We start from the raw sequence: 13240 nt of genomic DNA, 5'->3' as shown, positions 1-13240 counted from the left end.
AGTGAAATGCTGAATACAACAGGTATAGTAGACCTCACAGTGAAATGCTGAATACAACAGGTGTAGTAGACCTTACAGTGAAATGCTGAATACAACAGGTGTAGTAGACCTCACAGTGAAATGCTGAATACAACAGGTGTAGTAGACCTCACAGTGAAATGCTGAATACAACAGGTGTAGTAGACCTCACAGTGAAATGCTTATATAACCGACAGTGCAGTTTCAAAAAATACGGAAAAGTAACAAGTATTTAAAGAAAAGCAGTAAAATAATGGCTATATAAATAGTACATGATGTTTCCTCCCTTAGCTGGTGGCAAGCTGTGACATACTGTGCTGCCAACTCTATAACATCAGAACTTTCAAAAATTATAAAGTTTCTCTTTGTTAGATTGTTCTGTGAATGTAAAATGTTTAATTTTGAATTTGGGGAAGAAGTTTCTAATTGATATATATATATTTGGGGAACGAGTTTCTAATTGATATACAGTGCCTTGCGAAAGTATTCGGCCCCCTTGAACTTTGCAAACTTTTGCCACATTTCAGGCTTCAAACATAACGATATAAAACTGTATTTTTTTGTGAAGAATCAACAACAAGTGGGACACAATCATGAAGTGGAACGACATTTATTGGATATTTCAAACTTTTTTAACAAATAAAAAACTCAAGAATTGGGCGTGCAAAATTATTCAGCCTCTTTACTTTCAGTGCAGCAAACTCTCTCCAGAAGTTCAGTGAGGATCTCTGAATGATCCAATGTTGACCTAAATGACTAATGATCTTAATTTACCGAGGTTAGCTAGCCAGCTATTTGTCGTCCTTAACGTAGGAAATGCTGCTAGCTAGCTAGCCAACAGCGAGCCAACCTCTACCGAATTGAACTCCAACTACCCGGTCAACATTCCGCGTCGCTCCACAGGTAGTATCACATTTTCATTTCACTTCATTACAGTACAACGGTTTGATTTGTTTGATCGTAGCTAGCCAGCTACATAGCCGTCTTTGTATCTAAGACAATTGTGTAGCCTAGAGCGATTTTCTAGGTTAGCTGGCCAGCTATTGTCGTTCTTTTAACGTAGCTAGCCAGCTAGCCCCCGAATAGCAGCACTGTAGTAACTATTACAGTACAACGGTTTGTTTTGTTTGATCGTAGCTAGCTAGCTACATAGCCGTCTTTGTATCTAAGACAATTGTGTAGCCTAGAGCGATTTTCTAGGTTAGCTAGCCAGCTATTGTCGTTCTTTTAAAGTAACGTAACGCAATTAACCTGCTAGCTAGCCAGCTAGCCCCGAATAGCAGCACTGTAGAAACTATTACACTCGACGGAACGACTTGATTAGTGTAGTGTCAACATCGCAGCCACTACCAGCTAGCCTACTCCAGCAGTACTGTATCATTTCAATCATTTTAGTCAATAAGATTCTTGCTACGTAAGCTTAACTTTCTGAACATTCGAGACGTGTAGTCCACTTGTCATTCCAATCTCCTTTGCATTAGCGTAGCCTCTTCTGTACCCTGTTAACTATGTGTCTATCTATCCCTGTTCTCTCCTCTCTGCACAGACCATACAAACGCTCCACACCGCGTGGCCGCGGCCACCCTAATCTGGTGGTCCCAGCGCGCACGACCCACGTGGAGTTCCTGGTCTCCGGTAGCCTCTGGAACTGCCGATCTGCGGCCAACAAGGCAGAGTTCATCTCAGCCTATGCCTCCCTCCAGTCCCTCGACTTCCTGGCACTGACGGAAACATGGATCACCACAGATAACACTGCTACTCCTACTGCTCTCTCTTCGTCCGCCCACGTGTTCTCGCACACCCCGAGAGCTTCTGGTCAGCGGGGTGGTGGCACCGGGATCCTCATCTCTCCCAAGTGGTCATTCTCTCTCTCTCCCCTTACCCATCTATCTATCGCCTCATTTGAATTCCATGCTGTCACAGTTACCAGCCCTTTCAAGCTTAACATCCTTATCATTTATCGCCCTCCAGGTTCCCTCGGAGAGTTCATCAATGAGCTTGATGCCTTGATAAGCTCCTTTCCTGAGGACGGCTCACCTCTCACAGTCCTGGGCGACTTTAACCTCCCCACGTCTACCTTTGACTCATTCCTCTCTGCCTCCTTCTTTCCACTCCTCTCCTCTTTTGACCTCACCCTCTCACCTTCCCCCCTACTCACAAGGCAGGCAATACGCTCGACCTCATCTTTACTAGATGCTGTTCTTCCACTAACCTCACTGCAACTCCCCTCCAAGTCTCCGACCACTACCTTGTATCCTTTTCCCTCTCGCTCTCATCCAACACTTCCCACACTGCCCCTACTCGGATGGTATCGCGCCGTCCCAACCTTCGCTCTCTCTCCCCCGCTACTCTTTCCTCTTCCATCCTATCATCTCTTCCCTCTGCTCATACCTTCTCCAACCTTTCTCCTGATTCTGCCTCCTCAACCCTCCTCTCTTCCCTTTCTGCATCCTTTGACTCTCTATGTCCCCTATCCTCCAGGCCGGCTCGGTCCTCCCCTCCCGCTCCGTGGCTCGATGACTCATTGCGAGCTCACAGAACAGAGCTCCGGGCAGCCGAGCGGAAATGGAGGAAAACTCGCCTCCCTGCGGACCTGGCATCCTTTCACTCCCTCCTCTCTACATTTTCCTCCTCTGTCTCTGCTGCTAAAGCCACTTTCTACCACTCTAAATTCCAAGCATCTGCCTCTAACCCTAGGAAGCTCTTTGCCACCTTCTCCTCCCTCCTGAATCCTCCTCCCCCTCCCCCCCTCCTCCCTCTCTGCAGATGACTTTGTCAACCATTTTGAAAAGAAGGTCGACGACATCCGATCCTCGTTTGCTAAGTCAAACGACACCGCTGGTTCTGCTCACACTGCCCTACCCTGTGCTCTGACCTCTTTCTCCCCTCTCTCTCCAGATGAAATCTCGCTTCTTGTGACGGCCGGCCGCCCAACAACCTGCCCGCTCGACCCTATCCCCTCCTCTCTTCTCCAGACCATTTCCGGGGACCTTCTCCCTTACCTCACCTCGCTCATCAACTCATCCCTGACCGCTGGCTACGTCCCTTCCGTCTTCAAGAGAGCGAGAGTTGCACCCCTTCTGAAAAAACCTACACTCGATCCCTCCGATGTCAACAACTACAGACCAGTATCCCTTCTTTCTTTTCTCTCCAAAACTCTTGAACGTGCCGTCCTTGGCCAGCTCTCCCGCTATCTCTCTCAGAATGACCTTCTTGATCCAAATCAGTCAGGTTTCAAGACTAGTCATTCAACTGAGACTGCTCTTCTCTGCATCACGGAGGCGCTCCGCACTGCTAAAGCTAACTCTCTCTCCTCTGCTCTCATCCTTCTAGACCTATCGGCTGCCTTCGATACTGTGAACCATCAGATCCTCCTCTCCACCCTCTCCGAGTTGGGCATCTCCGGCGCGGCCCACACTTGGATTGCGTCCTACCTGACAGGTCGCTCCTACCAGGTGGCGTGGCGAGAATCTGTCTCCTCGCCACGCGCTCTCACCACTGGTGTCCCCCAGGGCTCTGTTCTAGGCCCTCTCCTATTCTCGCTATACACCAAGTCACTTGGCTCTGTCATAACCTCACATGGTCTCTCCTATCATTGCTATGCAGACGACACACAATTAATCTTCTCCTTTCCCCCTTCTGATGACCAGGTGGCGAATCGCATCTCTGCATGTCTGGCAGACATATCAGTGTGGATGACGGATCACCACCTCAAGCTGAACCTCGGCAAGACGGAGCTGCTCTTCCTCCCGGGGAAGGACTGCCCGTTCCATGATCTCGCCATCACGGTTGACAACTCCATTGTGTCCTCCTCCCAGAGCGCTAAGAACCTTGGCGTGATCCTGGACAACACCCTGTCGTTCTCAACCAACATCATGGCGGTGGCCCGTTCCTGTAGGTTCATGCTCTACAACATCCGCAGAGTACGACCCTGCCTCACACAGGAAGCGGCGCAGGTCCTAATCCAGGCACTTGTCATCTCCCGTCTGGATTACTGCAACTCGCTGTTGGCTGGGCTCCCTGCCTGTGCCATTAAACCCCTACAACTCATCCAGAACGCCGCAGCCCGTCTGGTGTTCAACCTTCCCAAGTTCTCTCACGTCACCCCGCTCCTCCGCTCTCTCCACTGGCTTCCAGTTGAAGCTCGCATCCGCTACAAGACCATGGTGCTTGCCTACGGAGCTGTGAGGGGAACGGCACCGCAGTACCTCCAGGCTCTGATCAGGCCCTACACCCAAGCAAGGGCACTGCGTTCATCCACCTCTGGCCTGCTCGCCTCCCTACCATTGAGGAAGTACAGTTCCCGCTCAGCCCAGTCAAAACTGTTCGCTGCTCTGGCTCCCCAATGGTGGAACAAACTCCCTCACGACGCCAGGACAGCGGAGTCAATCACCACCTTCCGGAGACACCTGAAACCCCACCTCTTCAAGGAATACCTAGGATAGGATAAGTAATCCTTCTCACCACCCCCCCCTTAATGATTTAGATGCACTATTGTAAAGTGGCTGTTCCACTGGATGTCAGAAGGTGAATTCACCAATTTGTAAGTCGCTCTGGATAAGAGCGTCTGCTAAATGACTTAAATGAAATGAATGAAAATAATGATGATAAATACAATCCACCTGTGTGTAATCAAGTCTCCGTATAAATGCACCTGCACTGTGATAGTCTCAGAGGTCCGTTAAAAGCGCAGAGAGCATCATGAAGAACAAGGAACACACCAGGCAGGTCCGAGATACTGTTGTGAAGAAGTTTAAAGCCGGATTTGGATACAAAAAGATTTCCCAAGCTTTAAACATCCCAAGGAGCACTGTGCAAGCGATAATATTGAAATGGAAGGAGTATCAGACCACTGCAAATCTACCAAGACCTGGCCGTCCTTCTAAACTTTCAGCTCATACAAGGAGAAGACTGATCAGAGATGCAGCCAAGAGGCCCATGATCACTCTGGATGAACTGCAGAGAACTACAGCTGAGGTGGGAGACTCTGTCCATAGGACAACAATCAGTCATATGTTGCACAAATCTGGCCTTTTATGGAAGAGTGGCAAGAAGAAAGCCATTTCTTAAAGATATCCATAAAAAGTGTTGTTTAAAGTTTGCCATAAGCCACCTGGGAGACACACCAAACATGTGGAAGAAGGTGCTCTGGTCAGATGAAACCAAAATTGAACTTTTTGGCAACAATGCAAAACGTTATGTTTGGCGTAAAAGCAACACAGCTCATCACCCTGAACACACCATCTCCACTGTCAAACATGGTGGTGGCAGCATCATGGTTTGGGCCTGCTTTTCTTCAGCAGGGACAGGCAGGATGGTTAAAATTGATGGGAAGATGGATGGAGCCAAATACAGGACCATTCTGGCAGAAAACCTGATGGAGTCTGCAAAAGACCTGAGACTGGGACGGAGATTTGTCATCCAACAAGACAATGATCCAAAACATAAAGCAAAATCTACAATGGAATGGTTTAAAAATAAACATATCCAGGTGTTAGAATGGCCAAGTCAAAGTCCAGACCTGAATCCAATCGAGAATCTGTGGAAAGAACTGAAAACTGCTGTTCACAAATGCTCTCCATCCAACCTCACTGAGCTCGAGCTGTTTTGCAAGGAGGAATGGGAAAAAATTTCAGTCTCTCGATGTGCAAAACTGATAGAGACATACCCCAAGCGACTTACAGCTGTAATCGCAGCAAAAGGTGGCGCTACAAAGTATTAACTTAAGGGGGCTGAATAATTTTGCACGCCCAATTATTCAGTTTTTGATTTGTTAAAAAAGTTAGAAATATCCAATAAATGTCGTACCACTTAATGATTGTGTCCCACTTGTTGTTGATTCTTCACAAAAAAATACAGTTTTATTACATTTACATTTACATTTAAGTCATTTAGCAGACGCTCTTATCCAGAGCGACTTACAAATTGGTGAATTCACCTTCTGACATCCAGTGGAACAGCCACTTTACAATAGTGCATCTAAATCATTAAGGGGGGGTGGTGAGAAGGATTACTTATCCTATCCTAGGTATTCCTTGAAGAGGTGGGGTTTCAGGTGTCTCCGGAAGGTGGTGATTGACTCCGCTGTCCTGGCGTCGTGAGGGAGTTTGTTCCACCATTGGGGGGCCAGAGCAGCGAACAGTTTTGACTGGGCTGAGCGGGAACTGTACTTCCTCAATGGTAGGGAGGCGAGCAGGCCAGAGGTGGATGAACGCAGTGCCCTTGCTTGGGTGTAGGGCCTGATCAGAGCCTGGAGGTACTGCGGTGCCGTTCCCCTCACAGCTCCGTAGGCAAGCACCATGGTCTTGTAGCGGATGCGAGCTTCAACTGGAAGTTAGAAATATCCAATATCTTTGTTTGAAGCCTGAAATGTGTCAAAAGGTCGCAAAGTTCAAGGGGGCCGAATACTTTCGCAAGGCACTGTATATACATACATACATACATACACACACACATATATACATACATACATACATACATACACACACATATATATAAATATACACATATATATAAATATACACATATATATAAATATACACATATATATAAATATACACATATATAAATATATACACATATATAAATATATACACATACGTGTGTGTGTGTATGCCCACTGTGCATAAACATGGAATCACTGGTCACTTTAATAATGTTTACATACTGCTTTACTCATATGTGTATATAGTGTATTCTATTCTACTGTATTTAGGGCAATGCCACTGACATTGCTCGTCCTAATATTTATACATTTCTTAACTTCATTCTTTTACTTTAGATTTGTGCATATTTAGTTAGATACTACTGCACTGTTGGAGCTAGGAACAAGCATTTAGTTAGATATTACTGCACTGTTGGAGCTAGGAACACTAGCATTTCGCTACACTGTTAATTAATAACAGCTGCTAAATATGTGTATTTGACCAATACAATTTGATTTGAACTCCGGTCCTCTCGCGGGCAGCTCAACTCCGGGCAGCTCAACTCCGGTCCCCTCGCGGGCAGCTCAACTCCGGTCCCCTCGCGGGCAGCTCAACTCCGGTCCCCTCGCGGGCAGCTCCTGGGCTCTTGATATTCCAGTGAGCCCTATGCCCCTCTGACTTGAGGTAAATAGAAAATTAAAGGTGTATTTATACGAGATGCCAAATGAAGAGACATTTGTTCTGTTTGACTGGCATGTTGGCAGCCTCCATTTTTAAATGCAGAACATGTGACCAGATTCAGTGTACAAAGAGCTCCCTAAACAATGGGTGACATGTTGTCTTCATACACTATCTGTTATTGTGTCACAGCACAGCGATTACACAGCTCTCCACCCTATCAATTCAATTTCAATTTAATTCTCGCTCTCCGCTCTCTGCGCACTCTCTTTTCTCTCTCTCCACTCGCTCTCCTTTTCTCTCGCTCTCTGCTTCATCTCCCCTCTCTCTCCATCTCCGTGCGGCAGCGTGGTTTATTTGGCAGTAAACTCTCCCTGAACCCGGCCAACAGACTGAGTGTGCTTGCCGCCATCATTAACAAGCGGTCTGTCAGGCACTGTAGTCAGTCGCCTCAACACCATGGAAACAGCACAGATACAGCCAGCCAGTGACTGGTTCACCCATGTCTCTGTCATCTGTCCGGCTGTTTATTTATTCTCCATCAGGAAACACACACCTCTTTACATCTTACTATTTCTATGATGCAGAGCTTCCATCTGTCGGCGTCTGGCTCCTGAAACCCCTTGACCAGCTACAGCCTCTCTAGCAGCCTCTCTAGCAGCCTCTCTAGCAGCCTCCAGCCTAGAGCTGACAATGCCAGCCAGACTGACTTGAGGTTCTCTGTACTGTGGCCCTGTCTGGGAACTGCAGCAAGTAATTAGTACAGTAGTTACCTCTTGCTCTGTCTAGTGGTCTGTGGGTATACAGTGAGTCAGGGGAGCTCTGTAGGCTAGTAGTGTAGGGGTCAGGAGAGCTCTGTAGTGTAGGGGTCAGGGGAGCTCTGTAGTGTAGGGGTCAGGGGAGCTCTGTAGCGTAGGGGTCAGGGGAGCTCTGTAGCGTAGGGGTCAGGGGAGCTCTGTAGCGTAGGGGTCAGGGGAGCTCTGTAGCGTAGGGGTCAGGGGAGCTCTGTAGCGTAGGGGTCAGGGGAGCTCTGTAGCGTAGGGGTCAGGGGAGCTCTGTAGCGGGGTCAGGGGAGCTCTGTAGTGTAGGGGTCAGGGGAGCTCTGTAGACTAGTAGTGTTGGGGTCAGGGGAGCTCTGTAGTGTAGGGGTCAGGGGAGCTCTGTAGCGTAGGGGTCAGGGGAGCTCTGTAGCGTAGGGGTCAGGGGAGCTCTGTAGCGTAGGGGTCAGGAGAGCTCTGTAGTGTAGGGGTCAGGAGAGCTCTGTAGCGTAGGGGTCAGGGGAGCTCTGTAGCGTAGGGGTCAGGGGAGCTCTGTAGACTAGTAGTGTTGGGGTCAGGGGAGCTCTGTAGCGTAGGGGTCAGGGGAGCTCTGTAGCGTAGGGGTCAGGGGAGCTCTGGCCCCTACGCTAGGGGTCAGGGGAGCTCTGTAGTGTAGGGGTCAGGGGAGCTCTGTAGCGTTGGGGTCAGGGGAGCTCTGTAGCGTAGGGGTCAGGGGAGCTCTGTAGCGTAGGGGTCAGGGGAGCTCTGTAGCATAGGGGTCAGGGGAGCTCTGTAGCGTAGGGGTCAGGGGAGCTCTGTAGTGTAGGGGTCAGGGGAGCTCTGTAGTGTAGGGGTCAGGGGAGCTCTGTAGTGTTGGGGTCAGGGGAGCTCTGTAGTGTTGGGGTCAGGGGAGCTCTGTAGTGTAGGGGTCAGGGGAGCTCTGTAGAATAGTAGTGTTGGGGTCAGGGGAGCTCTGTAGTGTAGGGGTCAGGGGAGCTCTGTAGTGTAGGGGTCAGGGGAGCTCTGTAGACTAGTAGTGTTGGGGTCAGGGGGAGCTCTGTAGTGTAGGGGTCAGGGGAGCTCTGTCGACTAGTAGTGTAGGGGTCCGGAGAGCTCTGTAGTGTAGGGGTCAGGGGAGCTCTGTAGTGTAGGGGTCAGGAGAGCTCTGTAGTGTAGGGGTCAGGGGAGCTCTGTAGACTAGTAGTGTTGGGGTCAGGGGAGCTCTGTAGACTATTAGTGTAGGGGTCAGGGGAGCTCTGTATTGTTGGGGTCAGGGGAGCTCTGTAGTGTAGGGGTCAGGAGAGCTCTGTAGTGTAGGGGTCAGGGGAGCTCTGTAGACTAGTAGTGTAGGGGTCAGGGGAGCTCTGTCGACTAGTAGTGTAGGGGTCAGGAGAGCTCTGTAGTGTAGGGGTCAGGGGAGCTCTGTAGTGTAGGGGTCAGGGGAGCTCTGTAGTGTAGGGGTCAGGGGAGCTCTGTAGTGTAGGGGTCAGGAGAGCTCTGTAGTGTAGGGGTCAGGGGAGCTCTGTAGTGTAGGGGTCAGGGGAGCTCTGTAGTGTAGGGGTCAGGGGAGCTCTGTAGTGTAGGGGTCAGGGGAGCTCTGTAGTGTAGGGGTCAGGGGAGCTCTGTATTATAGGGGTCAGGGGAGCTCTGTAGTGTAGGGGTCAGGGGAGCTCTGTAGTGTAGGGGTCAGGGGAGCTCTGTAGCGTAGGGGTCAGGGGAGCTCTGTAGTGTAGGGGTCAGGAGAGCTTTGTAGACTAGTACTGAGGCCAGTGTAGGGGTGTCGAAGTCAGAAGATTACATACACTGATGTTGGAGTCATTAAAACTAGTTTTTCAACCACTCCACAAATTTCTTGTTAACAAACTATAGTTTTAGCAAGTCGGTTAGGACATCTACTTTGTGCATGACACAAGTCATTTTTCCAACAATTGTTTACAGACACATTGCATTTTAAGTGAAATAATCTATCACAATTCTAGTGGGTCAGAAGTTTACATACACTGCCTATAAACAGCTTGGAAAATTCCAGAAAATGTCATACTTTTGAAGCTTCTGATAGGCTAATTAACATAATTTGAGTCAATTGGAGGTTTACCTGTGGATGTATTTCAAGGCCTACCTTCAAACTCAGTGCCTCTTTGCTTGACATCAGCCAAGACCTCGTAAAAAAATTGTACGTACCAGGTTAGGAGGACTGAGGTTAGGGCTGGGAGGACTGAGGTTAGGGCTGGGAGGACTGAGGTTAGGGCTGGGAGGACTGAGGTTAGGGCTGGGAGGACTGAGGTTAGGGCTGGGAGGACTGAGGTTAGGGCTGGGAGGACTGAGGTTAGGGCTGGGAGGACTGAGGTTAGGGCTGGGAGGACTGAGGTTAGGGCTGGGAGGACTGAGGTTAGGGCTAGTCCTCGGTCCTGATTGGTGAGACAGTTTTGCCCCAGCTCACACACCTGACTCTAATAATCACCTTATCATGATCTTCAGTTTGGGATGCAATGTGATTGATAAGCTGTGTTTGCTCAGGATGGAGAAGAGGTGTTCTACCAATCAGGCCCTCGAGGACTGGCGTTGTCCACCCCTCCCCCGCTTTAAATTAAATTCCTCTCCAACAAACACGTATTATATTCAACAGACTAAGTTCCTAAACAACAAATCTAACAAGATGAGCACTTTATGTCCACCGACAGCTATGCAGGTACAAAATGGCGCCCTATGAAGTACACTACTTTAGACCAGGGTTCACAGTGTCAAAGGTTAAAGCACTGTTTAATAGTAGTGCACTATATATGTTATGGGGAAACCTACAAAAGCACTACAGTGTCTGTCTCATCCCTGACCCACCAGCCAGGTGGTTCTGTGAGTCTCAGTTGGTCGAGCATGGCGCTTGCAACGGTAAAGGGCCGTTGGTTCGATTCCTGCTGGGGCCACTCGTATGGAAAATGCATGCACACATGACTCAGTCGCTTTGGATAAGTGTCTGCTAAATGGCATATATTATAATATACAGTTTACTTTTTACTGCATTTTACATTTAAGTCATTAAGCAGATGCTCTTATCCAGCGCGACTTACAAGTAGATGGCTAGGTGGTGAGACGACGACACAAGTAGATGGCTAGGTGGTGAGACGACGACACATTTAGATGGCTAGGTGGTGAGACGGCGACACATTTACATGGCTAGGTGGTGAGACGACGACACATTTACATGGCTAGGTGGTGAGACGACTAGGTGGTGAGACGACGACACATTTAGATGGCTAGGTGGTGAGACGGCTAGGTGGTGAGACGACGACACATTTACATGGCTCGATGGTGAGACGGCTAGGTGGTGAGACGACGACACATTTACATGGCTAGGTGGTGAGACGACGACACATTTACATGGCTAGGTGGTTAGACGATGACACATTTAGATGGCTAGGTGGTGAGACGGCTAGGTGGTGAGACGACAACACATTTACATGGCTAGGTGGTGAGACGGCGAGGTGGTGAGACGACGACACATTTACATGGCTAGGTGGTGAGACGACGACACATTTACATGGCTAGGTGGTGAGATGACGACACATTTAGATGGCTAGGTGGTGAGACGGCTAGGTGGTGAGACGACAACACATTTAGATGGCTAGGTGGTGAGACGGCTAGGTGGTGAGACGACGACACATTTACATGGCTTGGTGGTGAGACGGCTAGGTGGTGAGACGACGACACATTTACATGGCTAGGTGGTGAGACGGCTAGGTGGTGAGACGACGACACATTTACATGGCTAGGTGGTGAGACGGCTAGGTGGTGAGACGACGACACATTTACATGGCGAGGTGGTGAGACGACGACACATTTACATGGCTAGGTGGTGAAACGGCTAGATGGTGAGACGACACATTTACATGGCTAGGTGGTGAGACGACGACACGTTTAGATGGCTAGGTGGTGAGACGACGACACATTTAGATGGCTAGGTGGTGAGACGACGACACATTTACATGGCTAGGTGGTGAGGCGACGACACATTTACATGGCTAGGTGGTGAGACGGCTAGGTGGTGAGACGACGACACATTTACATGGCGAGGTGGTGAGACGACGACACATTTACATGGCTAGGTGGTGAGACGACACATTTACATGGCTAGGTGGTGAGACGACGACACGTTTAGATGGCTAGGTGGTGAGACGACGACACATTTAGATGGCTTGGTGGTGAGACGACGACACATTTACATGGCTAGGTGGTGAGACGGCTAGGTGGTGAGACGACACATTTACATGGCTAGGTGGTGAGGCGACGACACGTTTAGATGGCTAGGTGGTGAGACGACGACACATTTAGATGGCTAGGTGGTGAGACGACGACACGTTTAGATGGCTAGGTGGTGAGACGACGACACATTTAGATGGCTAGGTGGTGGGACGACGACACATTTAGATGGCTAGGTGGTGGGACGACGACACATTTAGATGGCTAGGTGGTGGGACGACGACACATTTAGATGGCTAGGTGGTGAGACGACAACACATTTACATGGCTAGGTGGTGAGACGGCTAGGTGGTGAGACGACGACACATTTACATGGCTAGGTGGTGAGACGACGACACATTTACATGGCTAGGTGGTGAGACGATGACACATTTAGATGGCTAGGTGGTGAGACGACGACACGTTTAGATGGCTAGGTGGTGAGACGACGACACATTTAGATGGCTAGGTGGTGAGACGGCTAGGTGGTGAGACGACGACACATTTACATGGCTTGGTGGTGGGACGGCTAGGTGGTGAGACGACGACACATTTACATGGCTAGGTGATGAGACGACGACACATTTACATGGCTAGGTGGTGAGATGGCTAGGTGGTGAGACGACGACACATTTAGATGGCTAGGTCGTGAGACGACGACACATTTAGATGGCTAGGTGGTGGGACGACGACACATTTAGATGGCTAGGTGGTGAGACGACAACACATTTACATGGCTAGGTGGTGAGACGACGACACATTTACATGGCTAGGTGGTGAGACGACGACACATTTACATGGCTAGGTGGTGAGACGGCTAGGTGGTGAGACGACGACACATTTACATGGCTAGGTGGTGAGACGACGACACATTTACATGGCTAGGTGGTGAGACGATGACACATTTAGATGGCTAGGTGGTGAGACGGCTAGGTGGTGAGACGACGACACATTTACATGGCTAGGTGGTGAGACGACGACACATTTACATGGCTAGGTGGTGAGACGACGACACATTTACATGGCTAGGTGGTGAGACGACGACACATTTACATGGCTAGGTGGTGAGACGGCTAGGTGGTGAGACGACGACACATTTACATGGCTAGGTGGTGAGACGACGACACA

The 13240-nt window shown here is 49.3% G+C and overlaps 1 protein-coding gene across 1 annotated transcript in view; it reads left to right on the top strand.

Annotated features, from left to right (window-relative positions):
• Positions 1-13240, top strand: part of ggps1 (geranylgeranyl diphosphate synthase 1) — a 38499-nt gene that overhangs the window by 16051 nt on the left and 9208 nt on the right. The gene's annotated exons all lie outside the window — the stretch shown is intronic.

This window comes from Oncorhynchus masou, chromosome 18 (genome assembly GCF_036934945.1).
Source record: "Oncorhynchus masou masou isolate Uvic2021 chromosome 18, UVic_Omas_1.1, whole genome shotgun sequence".
Lineage (NCBI taxonomy): Eukaryota > Metazoa > Chordata > Actinopteri > Salmoniformes > Salmonidae > Oncorhynchus > Oncorhynchus masou.
Note: the sequence above shows the minus strand (reverse complement) of the source record. Positions and strands in the feature narration are given on the sequence as shown.